A 9,451-nucleotide genomic window follows, 5' to 3' on the forward strand; every position below is an offset into this window, starting at 1 on the left:
TATTTACGGATTTTCATGTTTATTATACTTTTTTGATGATGATACCGAAAATATTGTTTGTTTTTACGTATTTCTAACAGTTTAGGAGATCCTTCTAGAAAGCTACAATTTTTATTTGGTTGAAGAACATTTTTAAGGGTTATACTCGTTCAGACCCACGGATTATGAATTTCTTAATTAAAATTAACTAATTTAATAATTACGAAATTTTCATCCATCAATTTTAATCTCATTTATGAGCCGAAAAAGGTTATTATTAATGCAGGTATACTTGAGACAAGTAAACGTCGTCTTAGCCAAGACAAGGCTTGACTTAAGACAAGTTACCGCCGTTTTACCTGTAACGTGGCAATAAATGTAAGACGAAGGAATATGTCTCGACTCAATTTTGAGACGCACCTAGACATCGATGCCTTGGAGACAAACTCAAGACGTAACCAATTCGAACTCAAGTCGAAGCATTTTGACTAGGGTGTTTTTTTATAAAAAATCGTATTTTCGTCTGGAAAATGTATACCTATTCGGTTCAAAATGGAACTATTTTTGGCTAAAGTTTCATTTTTTGTTGTTAACAAACTTGATCCTCTGTTATTGAAAATACCACCACTCGATTAAAAGTTTAACATCTTTGTTAATAGTTCATTATTTTTTTGATGACTGATCATTTCAGTTGAAAATTCATCTATTTAGTTTTACATTCAATTATGGATGTAACTAATTAGTTGGTAATTAATTTTTTATTAATTCAATTATTAGGTTGAAATTTCATCATTTCATAACAAAAATTCAACTATGTGTATACAAATTCGACTCTTTTATTGCAGATTTCATTTTTTTTGTAATTCAACTATTTTCTTAAGAAGTGACCTTTTTGTTCTAATCTAAAATTAAAATTTTGTGTGGAAAATTAAACTATTTGGTTTAAAATGCAATATATTTCGTCTTGAATTCTCAAGTGATTCAAAATTTTTTAGGCATTTATGGAAATAATATAAATAATGAAATTAAAGAAATAAATTTGATTTCAACGAGGGAGAGTGTGGGGGGGGGGTATGCTTTGTGTGACGATGTGTGATGAAGAAGTGGAGAGGAGTGTAAAAAGTTTTCAAAAAAACGTCACATAGATTTTGAACGGCCCCTAATCTTCGAAAAACGAAACTGGAAGTAAAAAAGAAGACCCTAAATATTTACAGAAAGCCGTTTCGCTGAAATCTTGAAAAAAGTGTCTCGTCTCTTCGAAATTGCTGCGACGGTCGTAAATCAACTTGAAAACAAGAAATCTATCATTATCGTTGAGCGAAGGGCAAATAATGAGACCTTGAATTCTGCCAGTAGCCCCGCATTTTGGCCATATTGGAACACCGCGGGCACTACTGACCCCCCTGGGAGCGTGATAATCTCTCCCAGCTGATCCGTATCGAAACTGGAAGCTTGACAATGATCAGCATCCCTGGGACACCCCGGGCACCAGTCGTCACCCTGAACCTGGACCAACTCAATATTTTTGTAACCAGGCCCCGGAGGTCTCATTGTCACTCGTGTAAAACTCAACGGTTCAGAATTTGCCTCTGGGATTCCAAGATCTCTGTCTGCGCATCCTTTAAAATTTGTAAAGTCTAGACTAGACTCTAGACTCTAGACACTGGTCAAAAGTGTCGAAAGACTCCCATTTTTCAGAGATATCTTTTTCTTCTTCGATTGATACAATTTCAAAGCATTAACTGCGGGAATACAAAAACAACTAAAAGACTCCATCTTTTCAGAGATATCTTTTTTTCTTTCAGTAATAAAATTTCAAAGTTTTAATTGGGAATACAAAAACAACTAAAAGAATCCTACTTTTCAGAAATAACTTTTTTTCTTTTAGTGATAAAATTTCAAATTTTTCTTTTTTTTTATATTTGAGTGACGCAGTTTTAAAGTTTTAATTAGGAATACAAAAACAACTAAAAAACTCCCACTTTTTGGACATATCTTTTTTTATTTTAGTGATTAAATTTCAAATTTTTGATTGGGTATACGAAAGCAACTAAAAGACTCTCGCTTTTCAGAGATATATTTTTTTCTTTGAGTGATACTATTTTAAAGTTTTAATTGTAAATACTCAATAGGACAAATCCCTTCAAAGTAAAGCCCTAACATAGCCTTATGACATCTTTGCTGGCTTTTAGAATGATATCGTTTTTAATTAACCCAAATATCATAATTCTATAGATGGTTTTCTTACTAGCAATAGATTCGATAATATTTATTTTTGCTCGTCAAATAGTTTTTTAAACTAAATTTAAATGAGAAATGTTACCGGACTCAGGTCTTTCAAGAACACTTCTCCTAATTAGGGTAATGAGTTTAATAAAAACACATGTCAGTAGTGATGGAATGTTTAAAATCATTAATAAAAAATGTTTACATTCTCATCAGAGAAGGCAATTTTAAAGTTTTAAAGTCAAATTTTTAATTGTGCCCCCCCCCCCTCCAGTTTTGTGAAATAAATATTGTATTAGATTGGTCTTTGTTACACTCTTTTAGTGTCCTAAACTAAAGATGAAGTTTCTTAAGCCAGCCATTTTGGATAAAAATTCAAAAAATTAGCGAATTTTTAATATTTTTGAGACCACTTACCAGTCATACAATTTAAAAAATTCCAAAACACACGAAAATGAACATTTTAAGCTTAATAATGGACGATATGGAAAAAATTAAAGAGAAGAAAAATGTTCTTTTGAATACTCTACATTCCTACAAGATTATCATAACAGCTGGTTGAGTTTCGGTAGAAAAATCAGTTGACAAAGTCTGGGTCAAAGAAACTGTATGCTTTACTGTCAAGGAATGTTATTAATTGAAATAATTTATATTTATGTATAAATTATTTCATTGTTTTCATATTAAAGATCAAAGGCCAATAGTAAAGTGTCAAGGTTTTCAACATACCAATTGTATCTAAATGTAGAAATCTTAATTCCGAATCAGAATCCTACTCTCATAATACAAAATATTTATGTAAATCTTCAAATGTTTTTAACTTAGTTCTGAATTCTTTTGTTAGGAGAGGGGATTTTTAACAGCTTCTGTAACGATTTGTGACGTATGAAGGTTGGCTTATGCAGAATATGATATCACACATGCAAAAAATAAATTTAAATCATAATTTGTTGAAATGCTTATAGAAAATAGTAATTTTATCATACAGGTCAAGAATCTAAATGTTATATTCGTACGGTTTGTTTTCAATTTAGCCGTTTACAGATTTTACTATCTTTCCCTTATCCCCCAATTTTCCCTTATTTGAATTATTTAGAGAATTTTTCTTTTTCCCAGTTTTAAAAAAACTTTCTCTTTTTCTCGCCCCCCCCCCCCCCCCCCCCCCCCTTCCCCAACGCGAACTGAATGAAACCCAATATGACAATTCAACTACATATTTTTATTTTAAAAGTTAATTCTTTTTTGGTACAGAATTCCTCTCGTTTGGTTTAAAATTCGACTATTTAGTTGAAAATGTAATTATTTTTGGAAAATTCAACTATTTTTTTAGGAAGTCATCCTTTTTGGTCGAAAATACAACTGTTTTCTCTCTCTCAACATTTGTCTTTTTGTATTGAAAATTCGACTACTCAGTTGAAAATTCGTCTCCTCTATATTAGAATTTAACTACATATTTTTTATTTTTTATTGAAATATTTTAGGGTTAAATATCGTTGAAAATTCATATTTTTTGGTAAAAAATGCAACTATTTAGTTGGAAATTTAAATAGCTTGGAAAAAATTCATATTTTCAGGTTAAAAATCATGTAAAAAATATACCGTTTGCTTGGAAACTCAATACAATTTTATAAAAAATTGAAATATTTGGTTGAAAATTTACTTTTTTGTTGATAGTTAATTTTTTTCGGTCAAAAGTAATTATTTTGTTGATAATTCGTCTTTTTGTTTCGACAATTCATCCCTTTGCTATGAATATTATCTTTTTTGGCAAACACTGCAAACTGTTTTTCAAAATTATTCTATTTCGTTCAAACTTTTTCTTTCTTGTTACGAATTTAATCATTTTGGTTAAAAATTCATCCATTTCATTAAAAATCAACTACTTTGGTAGAAAATTAAACTATTTAGTTGAAAAATTACCTGTTTGCATGATAAAAATTAACTTTTTTTATTGAAAATTCATATTTTCGAAGTTGAAATTTTTACATAAATTTAAATTTGTTCTTTATTCCGGCATTTTGTTAAAAGCTCACCTTTCTTGATAGAAAATTAATCATCTTAGCGAAAAATTCAACTATTTGGTTAAAAATTATTCTTTTTCGTTACAAATTCTACTACATGATTAAAGGTTGAACTATCGTATATAAACTTAATCTTTTAGGTGGAAAACTCATCTTTTTAATATTAAATGAACTATTTGGTTAAAAAAGCATCATTTTTCGTAGAAAACGAAATTTTTCGTTGAAACTTTTTCGTTGATAGTTCATATTTCTGGATTGAACAAGTAATTGTTTTGCAGAAAATTGGTCTTTTTGCTTTGAAAATTAATCTCTTTTGTTGAAACTTTTTTTATATTATAGAAAGTTAATCTTCTTGATTAAAAATGAATCTTTTCTTTAAAATTGGCATTGGATTAGTTTTCAAAATACAACTACTTTTCTTTTAATTTAAGTATTTCGTAGAAAATTTACTTTTTTGTTGAAAATTCATATTTTTTATGTTGAAAATTTAACTGCTTTGTAAAAAATTCCAAGATTTTCTTGAAAATTCTTTTTTTATTCTTAAACAATTTATCTTTTTGGTGAAAAATTTAACTATTTAGTGAAAAATTAATTTTTTTCGTTGTAAATTCAGTTACTTTTGGATGGAAAATTACATTTTTATGTCAGAAGAGTCATATTTTTCGTTTTAAAATTGATTTTTCTTTGTTGAAAATTAACTTTTTGTTGAAAAATCAACTTTTTTATAAAAATTTATCTTCGTTGCTTAAAAATGCAACTAATCGATTTAAAATTCATCTTGGCAGGTTGAAAATTCAACCATTTTAGTAGAAAATATTTTTTGTTTTAAATTCAATTAATATGTTGAAAAAGAAATATATTTTGAATTGAAATCTTATTAATTTAAATTGTTTCGTTTTAAATTCAATACGGCCTGCATATTAATTTTTTTAAATGAGTTTATTTCCATATAGGATTCCCTATTTTCGTGAAAAATCATCCTATTTTCACTCTTTTAGGAGCATTTTGGACTTTGATTGCTTTTATTATTGAATTTTAAAAATAACGTGATTTATAGTTTTCAACCTCTCCTTTCCTAATATTTATAATTTTCCGATAATTCATTTGACGTTATACAAATTGGCCAGAATTTCTATTTTTCCGAATTGCCAAATTGCAATTTTCCTTTTTTTTCGAATTACCATTTGATCCAAATTTTCGATGCCAAATTACCAGTGAATGCAATCTTATGAATTCGGATAAACGAAAATTGTTGCAAATAGTAATTCGGAAACATAAAAATGATGTGAACGAGAAATGAGGTCTAATGATAATTCGAAAAAATGAAAATAAGGTAAAATGATAATTCGATTCAATGAAAGTTATAAAAAATTGTAATTGAAATATATTGAAACGAGAACAAACGGAAATTGTAAAAAAATAGAAATTAGGAAACAAATTTATTCGGGCAATTAAATTTTGGCAAAAGAAAATAATGGGCAAAGTGAAATTCGAGATGGAATTTAAGGAATTTATCAAACAATATTGAAGTTGGAAGAAGTGGATGACTAAACTTCTGAGTGTGAGTCTAAATTCCAAATTTCTAGAAGACCAGAAGGACCTCCCATGGCTCTTCTACCATTTACCTCCGAGTTTCAACCACGCTCTTCTCGCTACCGTGCGCCAGAAAGATTTACAACTTCGCCCAAAGAACCTCATAAGACCCCCATAAAATTTATAAGGCCCATCATACTCCCATTATGATTCTCCTCTTGCACAGTACGAGCCGTTGTAAATAATCGGAAGGTTGGGACACTATGTCGTAACAAGAAGGCTTTTCACGCAATGGCAATGCCAATTCCAATGGTATCCTCGACTTTTGAAAATGTTGGGTCCAGTCCAGTACCCCGCTTAAGTATAGTGAGGATGCTGAAGCGAGGTCGATCTTTTGTCTCGAAGTCGCTTTTCCTCAGTTGAAGACATCATCGACCTGGAATTGTCTCGCATTTGGTTTACAACCTTACACTTTAGGGAGTTAGGTATGTTCCCATTGTGGAGAAAATTGCTCGTTTGGATTTTCGAAGTCTGTTTCATGGCCTTTACTTTGAGGCCTCAGTTCAGGTTCAGTCATAATTTACTGCTAATTGGCCATGAATGGTGGAAATTCTGTTGGGTACACATTATATTATTCAGACAATTTTAATCCTTTCGGAAAAATATTTCATCATTTTTTGGTATTGATTTTTTATCCAAAAAAGCAGGATCAACTAATGAAATTGAAAATGCCAGGTGTTTCGATTTACTCCGCACTATTAGCCCCGGTTTGTGAGGAATTATGAAGACGAAAAAAATAGACCAATTTTGTTGATTTTTACGAGTTTTAAAGAAGAATTAATTGACTATATTTAGAAAATTATTTCTTGTTTAAAATATTTTATATTGATAATTTAATGTTCACATAAATCGTTTAAACAATGTATCATTGGTTTTAGTAATTTTCACTTGGAATAGAGATAGAAAGTTACTTTTTCTTAAATTTACAACTATATGTCTACTTTTCACTTGGAGTGAGTTAATAATTTATTCAATTTAGCAAAAATAACTTTTTACCAACTTCTTACTAAGTGAAATAATTAATAATTCAAATTAACATACATAGTTGCTTATGGAATTTTTAATTATTTATAAGTATCTTCTCCTAGAAAACTGCTAAGAAACTTGCCTTTTTTTCTGAACTCAACTTTCTGTTCACTTTTCGCTCAGTGAGGTAATAATTAATGCAAGTTAACAAACATGCTTATTCAATTAATTGATTATATTTTATAGCTATGTTCTCTTTTTAGAGTAGTGCTAGAAAGTTGCTTTTTCTGAAAAGTTTAGTTTTATTTTCACTTTTTTAAGTGAATCATTTTTTCTCTTTTATAAATGCTTTAACCAAGAATTTAAAATAAATGAATAATTAGTAATAGGTGTGAGGACTATTGGGTGTGTAAAATGAATTGTAAAAGTTTTGTTTTAAATTATAACAAGAAGTTTATTGCAAAGCATATTTAAACAGAAAATTTTTAAATCGGATATATTTTGATATCGCAACCCCTCTCACCATCCAGTAAAATATATTCACGAAAAAGAAAGAGATTATTTAAAATATGTTTCTCTCTAATCTTTATTTATTAATTTTCCATAACTAAGAAAGCAAATCAAAGTTAAACATTTCAGAAAAACCCTCACTACTAAAAAAAGTAAAAATTGGACAAAAAATGAAAAGTTTTGGAAAAACCGCGACCTTCTATCTCTATAATAAGAGAAAATTACAAAAAAACAATAACAAAATTGTTTAAACAATTTATATGAACATTTAATTAGAAATGTGAAGTAGTATTTCAAAAAATTAAACAATTTGTACTTCGCAAACTGCAAAATATCATAATTAGCGTCAAAAACTCGGAAAATCCATTTTTTCACTCATGGGGTTTTTGTGGGACCCTATAAAACAGACTTATAAGGGTAATATCTAAACATTTTATTTACAAAAAATAGGCTTATTTTTCTTCCTTATTTGAAAAAATTTCCTGGCAATATGTACGGAAATTCGAGAAGAAAATCCAATGCATTTTCAGACCACCCTAGGGGGGTCATAGTGTACATTCTACTTTGACCGGAATAATTATAAAATTAAAGAATATTAGAATCACTATGAGAAAATTCTTGAAAATCCAAAAACTTCTAAATTAAAAATGTAGCTTACATTTTAGGGAGTAGAAACTGAAAATGCTTCTTATTCACTGCGTTAAATGTACATTTATTTTTTTTTTAACTTTTTATCCTATTTTTTACAATAATGTACTAGTATTTGAAAGTACATTTATAAGACAATGGTGTCATTTTTATCACAGTGTATAATCCAGAAATATTTGAAACCATAAATTCCAAATAATAATGCAGAAGAATTTAAGGATCTTTTAGGTTGGGCCCCAGTATAAAGGGTTCGAACCGGACCCTTTTAATTCTTAAGGGCCCGGGTCCAAGTCCGGACCTTTTATTTCTCAACAAGATCTGAACGCGGACCTTTTAAAAATTAAGGGTTCCGATCTTTGCACCCAGAAATCGGAACCGTTTAGATTGGACCTCAGTTGCAAGGGTTTCTTAAATAAAGATCCGGATCAAAACGATGATCCTTTAATTTTTTCAGGGCTCAGACCTGATCACGGACCCAATACATTCTCAATGGATAGGGTACGGACCCAAAACTTGAAAACTTTGTTGGTTTCAGGTCCGCACCCGGGCCCTTGAAATTTGTATGGGTCCGGGTCCGGAACGGGTTCTTGTTGGCCTATTTATGTCTCCGGACCCTTAAAAAATTAGTGGATCAGATCCCTGCGACTTACAAGTCACTTCACATGAATTGAATTGTGGGACTCTAAAACACGATTTTACTGTGAATAACTCACGTATAAAGTCAAAAAACTTTATCAAAAGCGAATACAAGGTGAATTAGATCATTTTTTAAAACTGAAACTGATTATCAAATTGGAAGCTAAAAGTCCAAATTTATGTTATGAATTTATAAAAGATTATTTTTACTGTAAAAGAGATTTCAAAAGATTTCAAAGTATTTCCAACAAATTCTGGTGATTATGACAAAATTATAAAGAATTTTGAAGCATTTACAGAAATTTGTAGGATATTTTAAAGGATTTTAATAGATACTGAAGTATTTTCACGAATTTTAAAGGATGTTAGCGGATTCTAATGGGATTTTAAAAATTTGAAGGGTTTTGAAGGGATTGCCATAAGGTTTCAAAAGATTTTACATGATTTTAAGAAATTTGAATGGTTCTTTAGGGATATAATTAATGCATTTTAAAAGTTTGAAAGGGATTTCGGTTATTTCACGGGATTTTAAATAAGGATTTTAAAAACTTCTACACATTTAAGGGGTATTTCAAAGACTTCAAAGGATTTCAAAACTTTTCAAGAGACTTCCACAATTTTTAAAGGATTTCAAGGGATTCCCAGGGAACTTGATCATTTTAAGGTCATTGCCAGAGATTATGTACCATATCTATGAAATTCAAAGGATATAATAAGGCATTTTCAAATTTGCTTAAGAATTTTGAAGGGATTTACCAAATTCAAAGGAATTCATGAAAGGTGTACACCAGCTTTCAATCATGGCTTACTTCTCAACTATGGACGTATGTTATATAATTTATTATATAATAAAAAATAATTAAAGCCAATAT

This window comes from Belonocnema kinseyi, chromosome 6 (genome assembly GCF_010883055.1).
Source record: "Belonocnema kinseyi isolate 2016_QV_RU_SX_M_011 chromosome 6, B_treatae_v1, whole genome shotgun sequence".
NCBI classification, from domain to species: Eukaryota; Metazoa; Arthropoda; class Insecta; order Hymenoptera; family Cynipidae; genus Belonocnema; species Belonocnema kinseyi.